At 42.0% G+C, this 18,907-nt stretch overlaps 1 protein-coding gene across 3 annotated transcripts in view; it reads left to right on the forward strand.

Moving 5' to 3' along the window:
- The first annotated feature begins 1,247 nt into the window (after nucleotides 1-1,247).
- Nucleotides 1,248-18,907, forward strand: part of foxp1a (forkhead box P1a) — a 59,544-nt gene continuing 41,884 nt past the window's right edge. For all 3 annotated transcript variants that reach the window (XM_036590718.1, XM_036590720.1, XM_036590716.1), the window contains exon 1: nucleotides 1,248-1,396. The gene's annotated coding sequence lies outside the window, so the exon portion shown is untranslated. The remainder of the gene's footprint in view (nucleotides 1,397-18,907) is intronic.

Genomic DNA, 18,907 nt, shown 5'->3' on the forward strand with positions numbered 1-18,907 from the left:
GGTGTGGAATGGTTAGTCTGAATTTCTGTACAGTGGTACTAATAGGAACCAGAAGAGCAACGTCCACAATGCAAATCTGAACATTTTATTTACTGTCCAAAACCACCAGTGACCTTAGACGTGTCTTCTGAGGTCCTATATGTAATGATGATGGTGAAATAGCCATAAATCTGAAAAGAGTTACGCTGCCTGATGTCTTTTGCGATAAGATGTTGTTATAAGGCAAAATAGTCCCGAAAGAAAACAAAAACTGACTTTTTTGATTTACCACCATTTCACCTTCATCAGTATTACATATAAAAACTCAAAAGACACATGTAGGTTCATTTTGGACAGTAAGTAAAATGTTCATATTTGCGTTGTGGACGTTGCTCTTCTGGTTCCAATCACCACCACTGTAGAGAAAATCAGACTTGGTAAGTTCGTCTACAGTGAACCCCTCTCACACCAAACCACCCTCAATGACTTTGTTTACATCTCAGTGACTGAATTATGCAGAAATTCTGAAAAAATCGGTGGACTCCCCCTTTACCTCGGTGCATAGACACGACACGCAGTTTTCAACTTCACCACAGAGTGGCGCTCAATACCGTTTTAACATCACTTTGTTCACAGATTTTCCGTTTTTTCCCCTGTATAGTTCATTTTTTACGCTTGTTTAACGTTTTTAATGCATTTTGTTGATACGAAGCAACATCCACTCACTAATAACTTACTGTAAAACGCTGCAGTGAAGACGAAGCTGAAGCGTCACCAGCTTCTCCTCCGAATTGTCCCGTTCCACCTTAAATGGTGCAGAAGCTGCATTGTGGCGCCTGAGGCCAGAACGTAACTGCTGCACCATTTAAGGTGGAACGGGACAGTTCGCCCTCGTGTAGTAAAGTTTGTTCATTGTTTGTATTTCGGTCAGTAACGTTATATATTTTACATTTTTAGTTCTCTTAAATTATTATGGGATAGTTTTCCCGGACGAACCGACTCCGCTCCGAAGTTCTTTCTTCACGGCTCCTCAGCAGGTGGACGTGACGTCACGGCCCCGCAAACTCACAGAAACAGACAGAACCAAAGTTCTGCCGTAACCTAAAAACTCGTTTTAGCGGACAATTCGAAGGTCTGAACGTGCAGTGAACACGCAGGCAGAGCTGATTTTGCTGTAAACCTAAGCCGCTCCGAGTATAGTCCCTTCAGTACCTGGAGCGGAGTAATACATTTGTTTACATTGTGCTCCGGCTCTTGGAGGCGAGCGCGGTCCGAGCGCTCAGAGCAGAGCAGAGCAGCGCCAGCGGCGAGGCGGCGAGGCAGCTCGGGTTGCCGCTGTTGCTTTCGTGAAAACAAACATTTCACCCTCTTTTCCAAGTGTTTTCGGCTCCGTCTGCGCTTGATAAGCTCCATTCGGGTGAGTTGACGCATCCTGGCGGGGTTGGCTCTCGGAAAACGCTGTTGTTGAGGCGGGTTTCTCTCAAGCCTGACGGGGCTAGCCGATGCTAGCTGGCTAAATGTTATAAGACGGCAGTTTGTGCTAAGCTAAGTTGCTACCTGGCTGGCTAAGTACGTACTTTAGGGTAGGTGACTCGGTACTTAGTACAGAAACTCAACGTGTCAGTTTTGAGTGTCTGAGTTACGTTAAAGGGGCTGGTATTTGGTTTAAATAGCGTTGTCCGCAGTGTTAACCGCCGCAAAAGCTGCGAATGCCGTCCAGCGTTGTCCCGCATCTCGGTCACTTGCTGGCTAGTCCATGTGCGCCGAGCTTTGGAGAAGTTGGCGAGCTGAAGTTGGAGAATTGTGGACAACAGGAGAGACTTTCTGGTCTGATCACTCCTCTGTCGGTGTACAGAGACTCCTAGTTTCAGGGTGAGATGTTTAAGTCGTGTAGAAAACCCTAGAAGCCCCAGTGGTACAGTAGCTGAATCTTCCAGGTTAGTTAGTTCATTCATTTTCTTCTTTTCACGCTCTGTTGTTTCTCTCCTATTCATATCCACAGTTCACAAAGTCGAGTCAAGGCAGTTGTAGGGTTTATCAGTGGTGGACGAAGTACACACATCATGTACTTGAGTTAAAGAAGAGACCCCCAAGGTAAAATATTACTCCAGTAAAAGTAGAAGTTCCTCCCTTTAGACCTCCACTTGAGTAAAAGTACTAAAGTATTCACCTTCTAATGTACCTAAGTGTCAAAAGTAAAAGTACTAAAAGATTAATTATGACTTTAATGTCCTATTATCACTTTTTTAACAAGACTCTTGCATTATCAACTCATTTTAGGTGAAAATACTCCAGAGTCTCTCTTGGTAAACCAGTCTTTTAATAGAAGGTCATTAATTAGTGACGCTGATGTCTATTAAAATTATCATAAGCACAAAACACTGAAGGCAAACAGTTTCCATCAGGTAGAACTGAGTGGCTCTGAAATCACTTTTTGCAAACAATAATAAAATAAAAACTTTAAACTCAGGTTCACAAATGAGTTTCCTTTACTAAACTGCATCTGTAGGTCTCTGTTCATAAACATAAACTGGACAAAACTAATTTACTATAAAATGAAATGTGTTTGTATAAATTCAGAATAAAGACCCGTCAGTCACAACTGCATATGAGTACATATTTCTATATTGTGGTCTGTTTACACAAAGTTAGGTTAGTTCATCATTTATGTTGAATAGACTCTCCCAAAATTTTACGCTGCTGCACTGATGTTGAACCGTGTGCTGCACTGGGTCGGTATGACCAACAGGTCAATACAAGCTCAAAACAAAGTGACCGCTGTGCCCTGATTGGTGTTTTCACTTTGCGCTTCTTTCGTTTCGACACGTTACGTTTTTATACACACATAAACCAAAAGGAATGACAGATTTTGCAAAATGTAGTGGAGTAAAAAGTGAGATATTCGACTTTGAAATGTAGTGGAGTGAAAGTAAAAAGTTACCAAAAATAGAAATACTTGAATAAAGATACATAAAAAACTACTTAAGTACAGTAAAGAATTATATTTACGTAGTTATTGTCCACCGCTGGGGTTTATCCAGTAATATTGACCCTCTACAGGCTTATGACAAAGGCTGATCCAATGGCCGAAGAAAGAAGAGGGCTCACTTCTTTATTTTAGTCAGCAGATTTATGGTCGTGAGGTCATGAAGTGCATTTTGAAATGTCTTTTTCTGTTCAACTTCATAACATTTGTGCTCTCAACACACTTGATCCAACTAATCAGCTCAACAACAGCCTCTTTACTAAGGTGAAGTGGGTGTGTTAAAGCGAGGAGAGTACTAAAATGTAGTGTTGAGAAACAATGAGTCTGTTTACATACACGCAATAGTCTGATAACTGCAGAAAATCAGATTTTGTCAGTAATCTGATCAACACGTTTGCATGCACTTGGGTAATCAGATAATGGGGAAACTCCGGGTCCACATGAGTCAGACGGTAATCGGATTTCTGCTTTGCAACCAGCCAATAAACTCACGTAAATGTAACGTAAAACTCGAACTTCAAGCTACTTTACCTTAAAATATGAACGTACATCATCTAGAAGATGAAGAATATTTAAATGCTTTATTTAATGTTTGGTTTCAGCGTCGCTCCAAAAGTGTTTTGCTGTGTCTCGCGACATCCACCGTCTGATCTTGCGCATGCGCAGACTGAGAAATCCGAAAGAAATCGGAGTAAGAGTTTACATGCACTGAGAAATCTGATTACTGAGCTAAAATCCAGCCTCTTTATCGGATTTCTTAATCAGATTTCTAGATCAGAGTACGGTGTTCACGTGACCATTTGGATAATCTGATAACTGCAGAAATCTGATTATGATCGGATTATTGATTGCATGTAAACACACTCGCCGTTTTAGACGACTGTACTTTCCATACCGTGTGGTTTCTAGGATTTGAATGGCTGTGAACCAGGTGTTACCTGCCCTGAGGGCCTCAGGTCTCCAAGTAAGAGCTCTTACCTTTAAAGCATTCCAGAGATTTGCCTTCTCAGCACAGTTTAGTAATTTTTCTTAACTTGACGTTCAAGATGTTGCTTCTGGCCCAAATCTTTACTCAGGATTTACACCGATCAGGCATAACATTCTGACCACCTCCTTGTTTCTACGCTCATTGTCCATTTTATCAGCTCCACTTACTATATAGGTGCACTTTGTAGTTCTACAGTTACAGACTGTAGTCCATCTGTTTCTCTGATACTTTGTTAGCCCCCTTTTACCCTGTTCTTCAGTGGTCAGGACCCCCATGGACCCTCACAGAGCAGGTACTATTTGGGTGGTGGATCATTCTCAGCACTGCAGTAACACTGACATGGTGGTGGTGTGTTCGTGTATGTTGTGCTGGTACGAGTGGATCAGACACAGCAGTGCTGCTGGAGTTTTTAAACACTGTGTCCACTCACTGTCCACTCTATTAGACACCCCTACCTTTTCTGTCCACCCTGTAGATGTAAAGTCAGAGACGATAGCTCATCTGCTGCTGCACAGTTTGTGTTGGTCATCCTCTAGTCCTTCATCAGTGGTCACAGGACGCTGTTGTCTGGATATTTTTGTTGGTGGACTATTCTCAGTCCAGCAGCGACACTGAGGTGTTTAAAAATCTGATCCACTCATACCAGCGCAGCACACACTAACACACCACCACCACGTCAGTGTTACTGCAGTACTGAGAATGATCCACCACCCAAATAGTACCTGCTCTGTGAGGGTCCATGGGGGTCCTGACCACTGAAGAACAGGGTAAAAGGGGGCTAACAAAGTATCAGAGAAACAGATGGACTACAGTCTGTAACTGTGGAACTACAAAGTAAGTGGAGCTGATAAAATGGACAGTGAGCGTAGAAACGAGGAGGTGGTCGTAATGTTACGCCTGATGGGTGTGTGTTCGGGTGTTGGACGTGTGTGACTCTTGCGCTGGTTCTGCTGTGTTAATAAGGTTCCTGTGTGAGTTTGGACTTGTGGTTACATGTCTTGGAGTGTTACAGTCGGATTGGCTCTGAAGTTAATGAAGCATTTAGGATAAATGACGGTTTAATCATAACATCTATTGTTCACTGGGCCTGTAAGAGTAACTGGAGGGACGATATGATTCACATCCTGAAACAGACTTTATGATTAGGATGTTCTGAAGATATTCAAGGGTGTGACTTCGCAGTGTCTGTGGACGGGTTTCTGGCATTAAGGGTATAGTTTCAGTATTGTTTAAGGGAGTGTTTGATGACTTTGAGCTGTTTACAGTGCGTGTGTGTGTGTGTGTGTGTGTGTGTGTGTGTGTGTGTGTGTGTGTGTGTGTGTGTGTGTGTGTGTATTGGGATTGCGAGAGAGAGAGGGTGCTTTTTCATTCATGTCTGATTTCATGTCATTACATGTGCAGTGCGCAGTTAAGTTTGCTGATAGATTCCAGTCTCATCTCCTTCCATGATCTCTTTATTTATTCCCCTTCATTTACTTACGTCTCTCTCTTCCTTTTGCCTCTGTGGGCTGTGTTTTAATGCAGACTCTTAGGCTTCGTTCACTCAGCAGGTAAAAGTGGCCCAAATCTGATCTTTTCCTTTATTTGTGACACAGATGTGTGTCAGTGTGAACAGATTAACACACTGAATCTGACATTTTCAGTTCCGATTTGAGACGCTTCCATATGTGGTACTGAAATCCGGCTATCCGATATGCAGCAGTGTGACTCAGTCTGAACAGCCAGATCGGAATTCACGACTTTTACGTCAGTCCAACTCGACATTCGTCATCATTTCGCACTGCTGAGACTCATAAACATTTGGGGTGATATTTCTGTACAGAAATTATCAGAGACTCGTCCAAAACCCTCCGTGTTTGAAGAGATTTATAAAGAAATGTCTGAACGCGGCCGCAGGAGAACGAGGCTGCAGCGTCACAGAACAGTTAAAAGTCTGAAAGCAAAGTTTGAAGAATCCGAGGACGCGAACCAAAGAAGTGACCACGCCCTTTTTACAGCTCGAACACATTCTGGGTGATGAGCCCAGCTGTCAGTCAGTGAAGCTTCATGATGGCTCCTGTGATGCTGGTGAAGATGAAGCTGATCCTCCGGGAGCGACTGGCGTTCGTTGGCGGTCGTGATTGTTTACCTCTGGATGAGCCGTGAAGCAGCGTGACGCTCTGATCTTTTGAGCATGTGGGTCAGTTTAGGAGCTGATCTGTTCAGACTGATGATACAGATCACATTTAAAAGATAATCTGAACAGCCAAACAAAAAAAAGTATTAAAAGAGCAGTTGCACTGATTTGTATGTGATTTGATTATTAAGACGTAAACAAAGTGATTCAGAGTGGTTTAATTCAAAATGCGCTGTTGAGAAACTTGCTGACTCAGAATTGTTCACAGCTGTGGCGACAGGCACAGACATCCAAAGCGTTTAATGCATCTACAAGATATTTCACAGAGAGTTATTACATGAAATGATTATGAATATCGTGGGGAAGTACAACCTCATTCCCAAAAAAGTTGGGACGCTGTGCAGAATGTGAATTAAAACAAAATGCAATGAAACGCAAATCATGTAAACCGTATTTTTAAAGGAAAATACAACAAAGACAACATATCAAATGTCGAAACTCAGAAATTTGATTGTTTTTTTGAAAAATATATGCACATTTTGAATTTAATGCCAACAACACGTTCCAAAAAAGTTGGGACGGGGTTTGTTTATCACTGTGTTTCATCACTTCTTCTGTTAACAACACTCTGAAAGTGTTTGGGAACTGAGGAGACACTGCTGTAGTTTTGAAAGTGAAATGTTTTCCTGTTCTTGTTTTCCTGTTCTCAGCTGCTCATCAGTTCAGAGTCTCCTTTGTCGTATTTTTCATTTCATAATGCATCAAATGTTTCCGTGGTGACAGGTCTGGACTGCAGGGAGGCCAGTTTAGCCCCTAGACTCTTTTAATACAAAGCAATGCTGCTGTAATACATGCAGAATGTGGTTTTACATTGTCTTGCTGAAATAATCAAGGCCTTCCCTGAAAAAGACGTCATCTGGATGGCAGCACATGTTGCCAAAACATGTATATATTGTTAAGCATTAATCGTGCCTTCACAGATGAGCACGTCACCCATGCCATGTGCACTAATGCCCCCTATACCATCATGAATACTGGCTTTTGAACTGTGCACTGGTAACAAGCTGAGGGGTCTTCAGCCCAGAGAACACAGTGTCCATGATTTCCAAAAAGAATTTCATATGTTGATTCGTCAGACCACAGGACACTTTTCCACTTCCCCTCAGCCCATTTTAAATGAGCTCAGGCCCAGAGAAGGTGGCAGCATTTCTGGATCCTGTTTATATTTGGTTTCTTCTTTGCGTTTTAGAGTTTTAACTTGCGTTTGTGGATGCAGAGATGAACTGTTTTCACAGACAGTGGTTTTCAGAAGTGTTTCTGAACCCATGCAGTGAAGGAAAGCGGCTATAGCTAAAACTCAAAGCAGAACAAAGTAAGTCTCTGTTTTTGTTTATTTTTTTAGCCTATACTCGGACATCAGCGCATACTGGGACATATTGGACGTTAAATGTAATGTGCCTGACTGTCCGGAGTCGTCAAAGTTAATGTGATAATTAATATTTGAATTTGACATCCAAAGCATTTAATGCATCTACAAGCTATTTTTACATAAAATTATTACATGAAATGATTATAAATAAGGTGGAGAAGTAAATATCGGACATTGTAAGAAGTACCCAAAGAAAACTTACTCTTTATGGTTTACCACAGACGGCACGTAGGGTTACTGGTCATTTGGGATAGTAAATAAAATAGCAATGTTTGTGTTGTAGACATCACAGTATGTGGTTCCTGTCACTACTATTGTAAAGTAAAGTAAACTTTTTCACAGCAAATCACTCTAAATGACTTGTATGAAGTTGTTTATAAGTTTTTAATCCTAACGTAACTTTTAGTTTTTTATTTGATTGTTTAACTATCATAATTTAATTTCTAATTTGATTTTTCATTTAACGTTTTCTCTTTTAAATGTATTGTTTTAATCAGGTTTTAATTATATTTTTAATGTTTTTCTATTTGTGCTTACTTATCTTTTTTTAACCACTCTGAATTTTATTTGTAAAGCACTTTGAATGACAGCAGTGTTTGAAAAGTGCTATATACATAAACTCGCCTTGGTGTCAAAATTAATGCGATAATTAACATTAGAACTTGAATTAATAATTTAAGATGATGAATGCCACTATTTTTAATGCTGTTTTCCTAGTTCAACCCTTCAGACTATCTGTAGCTCCACCCTCTGACTGTAGCCCTCTCGTTAAAATACAGGTACGTTTCATTTATGGCTCTTTGGATGAAACCAGAGTTGCAGCTGCTGCTGCCGCCATCCTGTGAATTTGTTTATCACCGAAGAACATCGAGTCTGACTTATTCTTTATTAAAAAACACACCGCTGTTGCTTCAGTACTAGAGGATGATTTCAGCAGACAGTGCCTGCAGGAGAGCTACTAATAAATCAATTAAGCAATAAATGGACATTTGTATTACGTGAAAATAGGGTTGAAAGATTGTTTTTATATCGATATCACAATTTGAAATGGTGCAGTTTTCAAATCGCAAGAGCTGCAATTTTAATTACTTTTTTTATTCGCAATTTTGGCATTTTTTATTAGCAATACTGCCTTAACTGGGTAACATTAACCTAATATCAGAGCTCCTAAACTGCCTGTAGATGAGTTCAACCAATCAGAAGCAGCCGAACCACCACATGCTGTGACATCACAACCACCAAGTCTCAAGCCAGTAATAGTGGTTCTGTTGTTCTGGTCTTCTTGGCCAAAATAACAGACCTGAGCTTCAATTTACAGAAAATAATCACAATTTAAATCACAGTCGCGATATTGATCAGAAAAATAATCGCGGTTAGAGATTTTTCCCAAATCGTTCAGCCCTGCGTGAAACTGCGAAACGTGTTTTCGCCCCAGTTTGCTTGTTTGCCACGTCTGCTCTAATATTAGACAAACCTCCTAACGCTGCATTCCAGTCTAATTACTCTACCCTTTTTGCTGCGTGCATGTAGTGTAATTTGATCCGTTCTGTCGTCGTAACTTTTGTTGATAAAAATATAATTAATCATGCTGCCCAGTTGCCGAGCAGGTGTAAAGATGCCAAATAAATCTCTGCTGTTGTCTGGCCGGTACACCGTGACTGACGTGAGCCTGAGAACCGCAGCTTTGTTCATCCTGTGCATATTTGTCATCCTTTGTGCTTTATAGCGTCAGCTCTCTGGCCCAACAAAAGGATTCCTGTAGATATAAAACATCCGCGCTTCTTGTAGCTTGTCAGATACGTCTAAATATGTCATGATAACAGAGCTTTAGTGAGCTGGTTCCCCCCCAGCTCACATGCACAACACTGAAAATTAAATAGACACTAAATAAACACTAATTGTAAAAATAAACACTGATTGTAGAAAAATAGAATAATAATAAATAAATAATATAAATATAAGAAGATCCCTGAATTTAACAATGAAGGCACATACAGATTAAGGTCTGTGGGTATAAATAGTGCAATTAGAATGAATAGTAAATAATAATAATAAATAAATACATTTTAATAAATAAACAATCTCACTGCAAATAAAAATAAGCACAGGAATAGAAAACTAGTTGTAGAAGTTGTTGGAGTACGTTATTTTCTCGAGTGCGGACTAACGGGTGTAGTGACACGTTTAAATTTTGAGAAATTGATTGTCAAAAAAACGAACAAGCCGAGACAAACTGGTCGTGTTATCAGGCGAGCACTAGCAAATTTAGAGAGGAGAATCGCCGCTCTGCGATGTCTTTCGGGTTTCTCAGACACTAGAGGGCGCTCCCGAGCGAGTCCAAAATGAATGGGTTGGTATGGAGCGTTTGAGCAAAATCATTGTTTATAAGTGCTGAAACATTTTTAATGTAAAAGAATGCAATAAATTCCTGAACGTTGAATATCATAAAACATTTTAACACTGCTGTTATATTTTAAGAGCTTTTAAACTCGAGTTATAGGAGTTTAAAACGGCACCTCATGACGTTCATGAGCGAACAGCCAATGAGCTGCTCCGCTCGCCAACCAATCACGCTCTAGCACTAAATCCCGCCTTCTGCTGCCCAAAACCCATTTGCTGTAGTTAAAGGAAACAGGTGAGATTTCTTTGTTTTTTTTTTAGTGAAATCCGTCCTTCTGCTTTCTAGAATTAAAGGAAAGTTCTGGTTCAGTGATTAGAAACTATTTTAACTTTTCGTTTTTAGCCGTTGAGCTCCATTCACTCCCATTCATAAAGCAGTCCTGTTTTTGATATAATGGGGGAAATAGGAAGTGGCCAGGCTCCTCATAAACCGACCCTCAGCTGTGGGTTTTCTTCGGTTGTGGTGATGTTTCTTTTGATGTTCCGATTTAGTTTGATGTTGCGTTAAAATAACCCATTACAAAATACATAACAGAGTGCATCTTCTCTGCACCGGGGGGTCTCTCACAGGAGCACGGAGAGATGCTGACTCTCCTCCGATCTTTCTGGGGGCCGCTGTCTGTCAAACAGTAGTATCATCTCATCCTATATCTTTTTTGAAAATATTAACTAACTGTTTATAACAACCAGTGAAATGATGTTTTAACACCAGACTCAAGTGTAAAAAGCAAAAGCATTAAATGCATTAAAACCTGGCAACCCCAGCAGCACCAGTGTGCCTAAAACACTCGTGCTGCTTCTATTACAGTTCAGCTGGGCTGACAGTGGAGAGATATTATCACCCCAATAATATCTGGTGGTCCTGTGGTGGTCCCTTTCCACTCGAAGTTAGGCTACGTTCACATTACCAGGCTGAAGTCGCACAAATCCGATTTTTTGCCCTAATGTGACTCAGATCTGATGTTTTCAGAGCTGTGTGGACACAAATCTGATCTTTTCGAATCTGACCTGAACCACTTTCATATGTGGTCCTAGATCGGATATGTATCCGATTCGTGGCCATGTGACCTTAATGTGACGCTCAGATCGGAATTCATGTGCTTTTTTTTCTAATTTGCGTGCGCCATCATTCAGCGTTACCATGGCAGCAGCGCCGAACAGAAGTTAAAGCCTGTAAACGGTTGAAAAGCAGCTCATCTCACCTTTTTTCCTTCGTCTCGCTCTAATAATGAAGCTGAGAGCTGATCAGAGTTAATTGTCTTCTCAGCGAAGCTCGTTCTGCTCGTTAGTTTGTGCTGATGATGAACGTGATTCATTCACATGACGTTACTGAGTAGGATGAGCTCATGAGGGTCATTTCAGGATGCCGGTTCGTCACATTAATGACAGATTTGAGTCACTTACCTAAACGAGTGTGAACCATCGCGTCAGAGAGATCGGATTTGAGCAAAAAATTGGATTTGAACAACGAGGCGTGTAATGTGAACGTAGTCTTAGCGAGGGTCTTGTGGGTGGTTAAATAAAGCACATCAACAGATGGGCTACAGTCAGTAATTGCCAGCGTATCTCTATGGTAAGTGTTTCTGATAAAATGGCCAGTGAATGCAGGGTTGAAGGGGGAGTGGGAAAGACTTGGATGTTATTTATGTGAATTAATAAAAAAACTGAATGCTTTCTAGAAATTCAATTTCAGACAATATGTTGGACATCAATTCCAAAATGAATTTTTCAGATTTCGTCTTACAAATCCTTAAAATTCCGTTTCAGTTCAGAATAAATTTTAGATTGCATGATACAGATTCAACATAACATTCGCATTTAAATCTGTATTTACATGCGAAATCTACAATAACATACGATCGATACATGTACCGTTTTTATGACCTCAGGCACTTCTGTGGGGAATCAAACATTTATCAAGCCAAATACTTCTTACGAAACACTCGCAGTTCCAGGCGACGGTTTCAGTTTTAACTCTAGGTGTAGTCTAAATAAGGCTTCGTTCACACAGCAGGTAAAAGTGGCCCAGATGTGTGTCAGTGTGAACAGATAAACACACTGAATCTGACATTTTCAATTCCGATTTGGGACGCTTTCATAAGTGGTACTGAAATCCGATCCGAATCCGATCTGCGGCGATGCGACTCCGTCTGAACAACCCGATCGGAATTCATGTGAAGTTTACGTCAATCCAACTCGACATTCGTCGTAATTTCGTGCTGCTGAGACTCAGAAACATTTAGGCTGATGTTTCTGTACCAAAAAATTAGAAGACACTCATCTTAACCGCTCAGTGTTCGAAGAGATTTCGAAGGAAATGGCCAAACGTGGCCGCAGGAGAGCGAGGCTGCAGCGTCAGAGAAAAAAGTTCAAAGAGTCCGAAGACAAGAACCAAAGAAGTGACCGCGGCCGAACAACGTGCAGTTTTTACAGCAGGTCGAACACATTCTGGGTGATGAGCCCAGCTGTCAGTCACTGAAGCTTCAGGATTGCTGTATCACCCACCGCTAGTCTGAAGTCACCATGCCCAATGCCAATCACCAGCTAGAGCCCATGTGTCAAACACAAGGCCCGCGGGCCAGATCGGGCCCTCGACATGATCCTAGAAGTATTTTCATTTTCTGTTAATGTTAGGCTGTTTCACAGTGTGCTGCACTACAATCCCCAGCATGCACTGCAATGCTGTGTGCACTCTGACACTCCTACCCCAATAACAATCTATGGGACAGCGGTTACACCTCAGTTCTACACAGTTCTACACAGTTCCACACCAGGCACATCACTAAACACACTAACTGCAGTTCAGCTGCAGTTCAACCAGTATAAACACTTAACATCAGCTCAGCAGCTCAGAAATTGAGCCAGGTGTCAAAGGCCCGAAACATACTTCACGCAAGGACGCAAATGCAGACGCTTCGAGCTACACAGACAGGGTTTTGCGCGTGGTTGCATTAAAAAAAAAGTGCCAAAACGCGTTTTATTATGCGATGTAAGCACGAGCTGCAGTCTGAGTGTTACAGCAGGGGGCGCTACAACGACAGCCAAGCCTGTACAAGCAGTCGCCACGTGAAGCAGCGTGACGCTCTGTTCTTTTGTGGGTCAGTTTAGGAGCCGATCTGTTCAGACTGTCACATACAGATCACATTTAAAAGAGTCTGAACAGCCAAACCAAAAAAATCTGATTTGGTGAGAAAATCAGATTTGGGCCACTTTTACCTGCTGTGTGAACGAAGCCTTAGCTTCCATGTCGCAGACTGGACGTGGCGGAGTCACATAATACACGCGCGGTAGTACGTTTTTTTTTTTATACTCGATTTTCTCCCCAATTTAGTCGTCTCCAATTCCGCCCGCTAGTTAGGACTCCCCCAGTCACACGATGCTACCAACGCTAGGAGGGTGAAGGCTAACACAGGCTTCCTCCGAGACCTGTGAAGCCAACCACCGCTTCTTTTCGAACTGCCGCTCACGCAACGTCACTGGACAGCCGAACGCGCTCGGAGGAAAGCGCCAACCGCCAGATCTGTTACGTCAGCTAACAGACGCCTGCGCTGACTAGCATCGCGCTGAGTGATGGGGGGAGAAGGAGGGGCCATCCTACCCACCCAGAGAAAGCGAGGCCAACTGTGCTCTCTCGGACTCCCGGCTACGGACGGCTGTAGCATCACCAGGGATCGAACTCGCGATCTCCTGATGATAGGGCCAACGCTTAGACGGTCGCGCCACTCGGGAGCCCGTGTAGTTTGTTTTTAAGGGGACAGTACATGAACACACAGAGTGGGGATTAACATAATTAAATAAAATCGGAATAACCGACATGGGCAAGAATACGTCGGTTAGAGGTTCTGAATGCCGGTTTCGATTACTTTTCGAGTAATCGCCCAGCCCTATTCGGTATACTTTTTGGCGTGCAGTGTTTATTTCCTGCTATATTTTTATGTCTTGAGGCCTCTCAGTCGTCATTTGTGCGTCATCGCTGAAAACAGAATCAAACAACGTTTGAAACGTGCAGAAAAACAGTGGTGTGTGCTCATCGTGTCTCTCCCTGATCAGTTTTATCATTATGCAAATGCTGCTAATTATTTTGCCGTATCACAAGTGTCACACGCCTCTCCAAATATTTAAGAACAATAGGGCTGTTATGCAATATCTGTTTGCCCTCAAGATTAGTTTAGGTATGTCAACACTGTGCTGTAACCAGGTGAATCCAAATGAAGAGCTGCAGGAGAGCAGCTTTTTCAGAACAGAGACAGATTGTGTTGATTTAAATATACGTGTGATTAACTTGTTTGCTTGTGCATCGTCATACTGATTGAACACGTAAATGGGGGGATGTGTTTTAGACTAGATTATTAGTGTCTGTTTTGGTGCTGGACTGCTGGATCAGCAATCCCCAGCACTGACTTATAGAGGAGCAGATGTGGTTCATACTGTGACCATGTTTTTCCTTTTAGTTCCTTTCCCCTTTTTTGGTTCCTTATTTTTCCTTTTGCTTCTCTTTATTTTAGTTTATTTATAATATTTTTTACTCTTAGTGATTCCTGATGTACTTTTATCAGACGTTGTGTAGGCCGTATTATTCTGGTTGTTGTAGTTACACTACAAAAAGGGCCCAACCCTGTAATTACAGGTGCAACAATACCACTTTTTCCCTTCCAATATCATACAGAGTACCGATACCGATACTATCTCTGTCTAACCTAACTCGCCTATAACTCCTGATATTTATACAAATTACCAAAATAAAATATTTTTAAAAATGTAAAGTCTGTGTTCTGTGTCACACATAACACACTCAGCTTGGCTAGATGGCATTTACTTGTTGGAATATATTTATTAGATGATTTAAGAAGTGGTCAGGACCCCCATGGACCCTCACAGAGCAGGTACTATTTGGGTGGTGGATCATTCTCAGCACTGCAGTAACACTGACGTGGTGGTGGTGTGTTAGTGTGTGTTGTGCTGGTACGAGTGGATCAGACAGTGGAGTTTATAAACACTGTGTCCACTCACTGTCCACTCTATTAGACACTCCTACCTGGTCAGTCCACCTTGTAGATGTAAAGTCAGAGACGATAGCTCATCTGCTGCTGCACAGTTTGTGTTGGTCATCCTCTAGTCCTTCATCAGTGGTCACAGGACGCTGCCCACAGGACGCTGTTGGCTGGATATTTTTGGTTGGTGGACTATTCTCAGTCCAGCAGCGACACTGAGGTGTTTTAAAAACTCCAGCAGCACTGCTGTGTCTGATCCACTCAGACCAGCACAACACACACTAACACACCACCACCACGTCAGTGTTACTGCAGTGCTGAGAATGATCCACCACCCAAATAGTACCTGCTCTGTGAGGGTCCATGGGGGTCCTGACCACTGAAGAACAGGGTAAAAGGGGGCTAACAAAGTATCAGAGAAACAGATGGACTACAGTCTGTAACTGTAGAACTACAAAGTGCATCTATATAGTAAGTGGAGCTGATAAAATGGACAATGAGCGTAGAAACAAGGAGGTGGTCAGAATGTTAAGCCTGATCGGTGTACATCGGTACCGCCGATAAAGTTACAGTATCTGTATCGGTGCAACACTGCCTGTAATATCAATCGATATTGGTTGACCGCACTTTCACTAACGAAGTACAGAGATTTACTGTTTTATATTATTTTTATATTGAACTAAAGCTATTGGAGTCTGTATAGTTTGTCCATATTACATAACATCGACTGATATTATTGCTTATTCGATTTTTTTAGGCCTTTAAAATCAGCATCTGTATTGTTCACAAACATTTACGTTGAATGGGACCTAAACACCGTAAAAGATGGTCCCTGTTATGGGACCCAAGCCTCAGTTTAAAAAAAAAAAAGTTCTTTAATGAAATCATAGTGTGGAGGTTGGGCACCAACTCACTGTTGATTATGCCTAGCCTACACTACAGGACCTAAAATCCTAACCAATGTTGAAACCCCACACATAATAACAGGTTCTACTGATTTTGTTTTTTGTTTATTTATCCTTATTTGTCCTTCAGTCATTCAAGCTCCCACACTACAAGATTTCCACTGCCCGAAACACCACACACTTTTGGATTATGGTCCTAAACCGAAGTCCTGAACAATGGTCGCGTCTCTCTCCGAACCTCATAGAATGTCAATTCAAAACAAGCATAGCAGACAGCAGCACGGCAGATTGCTGTGCTAGTTATAGTAAATTATGAGGGATGTCCAAAAGTATGTGGACATCCCTCATAATTATTGAGTTTAGCCACACCCATTGCTGACAAGTGTATAAAATCAAGCACATAGCCGTGCAACCTCCATGGAAAAACATTGGCAGTAAAAAGGATTGTATTGAAGAGGTCAGTGACTTTTAATTTCTGCTCTACTAGATCTTCCCCTTTCCATTGTGAAATGGAAGCATCTAGGAGCAACAGCAATTCCACTCAAACTCGCAGATGATGCCACCAAGTGGTGAAATGCATAGTAAATAAAAATCGCCTATCCTCTGTAGAATCGAGAGTTTCAAACTGCCTCTGGAATCAACATCAGCACAAGAACATGACTTCATGAAATGGGTTCTCTTGGCTGAGCAGCTGCACAAGCCTAAAATCACTATGTGCAATGCCAAGTGTCGGCTGGAGAGGTGTAAAGCAGTAGCATAGCGCAACTCGGGAGCTGTGGAAACAGGAGGAATGATAAATTAGGCATTACTATCTGGCTCTCTGATGGACAAATCCGGGTTGGGCGGAAGCCAGGAGAACGCTACTACCGGAATGCATAGGCTACGTTCACATTACAAGCCTCATTTCTCAAATCCGATTTTTTGCTTGAATCCGATCTCTCTGACACGATGGTTCACACTCGTTTAGGTAAGTGACTCAAATCTGTCATTAATGTGACGAACCGGCGTCCTGAAATGACCCTCATGAGCTCATCCTACTCAGTAACGTCACGTGAATGAATCACGTTCATCATCAGCACAAACTAACGAGCAGAACGAGCTTCGCTGAGAAGATAATTAACTCTGATCAGCTCTCAGCTTCATTATTAGAGCGAGACGAAGGAGAAAAAGGCGAGATGAGCTGCTTTTCCACCGTTTACAGGCTTTAACTTCTGTTCGGCGCTGCTGCCATGGTAACGCTGAATGATGGCGCTGTGGGGAAAAAAAGCACATGAATTCAGATCTGAGCGTCACATTAAGGTCACATGGCCACGAATCGGATACGTATCTGATCTAGGACCACATGTGGAAGGCTACGTTCACATTACCAGGCTGAAGTGGCACAAATCCGAGTTTTTGCCCTAATGTGACTCAGATCTGATGTTTTCAGGGCTGTGTGGACACAAATCTGACCTGAACCACTGCGACCTTAATGTGACGCTCAGATCGGAATTCATATGATTCGGAATATATATATATATATATATATATGTATGTGTGTGTATGACCAAACGTGGAGTGTATATGTATGAGTGTGTGTATATATATATATATATATGTGTACGTTTGTCGGTGAGCCATCACTTTAAATGCAGTTTTAAGTGGTTCAGTACTCCGTGTCATGTTGAAATTAAGTTTTCATATTTTGGTCTGTTTTGTTCTGAAGTAAATGCTGTACTAACATAAAAGACTTTATGTTAACAACTTCAATGCATTCAAGATTATTATTTCTAGCAAGCAGAAATAGCCTGTGATGAACACGGTGTAACAAAAGCTGCTTTCTAATATCAGTGAAAAGGACTTTTCCCCCTACTTAAGTGCTTCTACCGGACTACTGTTATCTGCTGCAGTGCTCAGAACGGCTGTTTTATGCTGTTAGCCTACTCTTATTATCTAAAGCAGAGCAGCTGGACCACTCTCTTCTAGTGGAGTCATAAAAATCACCTGCAAATTAAATGCTTAATGCTGTTGAACTGCTGTTTTAATGGTAGAGAGTTACACTGTTGGTGCTGATGTGTTCTCTGTTCCAGACAGAAAGGACTGCTGGTGTGTTCGCACCAAATAACGAGCTCTCAAATCCCACGAGCTCTGTTCTGGTTCACATTCATGTCAGGAGAGGGGCTGCTTGTTTGTCTAGAGATTTTCTCCACTGTTTACCCGAGCAGTGTTGCTTTTCGAAACGCTCCCCCCGCCCCCACCAGCTGTTTACATAAGGCCCTCCCAGTGTATTATGGCACCTGCCAGATATGCGGATCGTACCACCTGGTTAATGTTAAATTGCTCCAGAAGCAAGATGTGTTTGTTAATAAACACCGAACCTAGGGCTCCTTTGTTTACTGTAGTCATGGTGGCAGTCAGTTATTTAGAAAATACCAGCTCTGGCTTCCTTGTGTGGGAGAGTGATTAACCATGAGAGGACTGATGGAAAATAAGCTGTGTTGAGAACACAAGGGGAAAAAAAATGAGGGAATAGTTGTGGAAGAACTGCGTTTCATGTGTTGTAGGGAGGGTTGGGCGATATGGCAAACATATGATGGGATACTTCAAACTTTTTCGATATAAAACATGCATCACAAGAGGTTTAAGAAGTTGGAACAGGCAAAAAAAAGGGCCGGTGGTGCCACGGAAAGATTTTTAGTCCATGTTTCAGGACTAAAATGAGGATGGTGGCTCGCTCATTTGCCAGACTTACTATATAGGTGCACTTTGTAGTTCTACAGTTACAGACTGTAGTCCATCTGTTTCTCTGATACTTTGTTAGCCCCCTTTTACCCTGTTCTTCAGTGGTCAGGACCCCCATGGACCCTCACAGAGCAGGTACTGTTTGGGTGGTGGATCATTCTCAGCACTGCAGTATAAAAACTCCAGCAGCATTGCTGTGTCTGATCCACTCGTTTCTCAACCACTGGGCCGAGGACCACAAGTGGGCCTCGAAGCGTTCCTCGGTGGTCCTTGGACCTATACTGAGGGGAGCCAGTGGTCTGTAGTGGGCCTGTGATGGCATTTTGTCATTAAAAGTGGTGATAAAATAATTGATTCAACCAAAAAATGAAATATTACATGTTTTCATACAG

This window comes from Colossoma macropomum, unplaced genomic scaffold (genome assembly GCF_904425465.1).
Source record: "Colossoma macropomum unplaced genomic scaffold, Colossoma_macropomum, whole genome shotgun sequence".
NCBI classification, from domain to species: domain Eukaryota; kingdom Metazoa; phylum Chordata; class Actinopteri; order Characiformes; family Serrasalmidae; genus Colossoma; species Colossoma macropomum.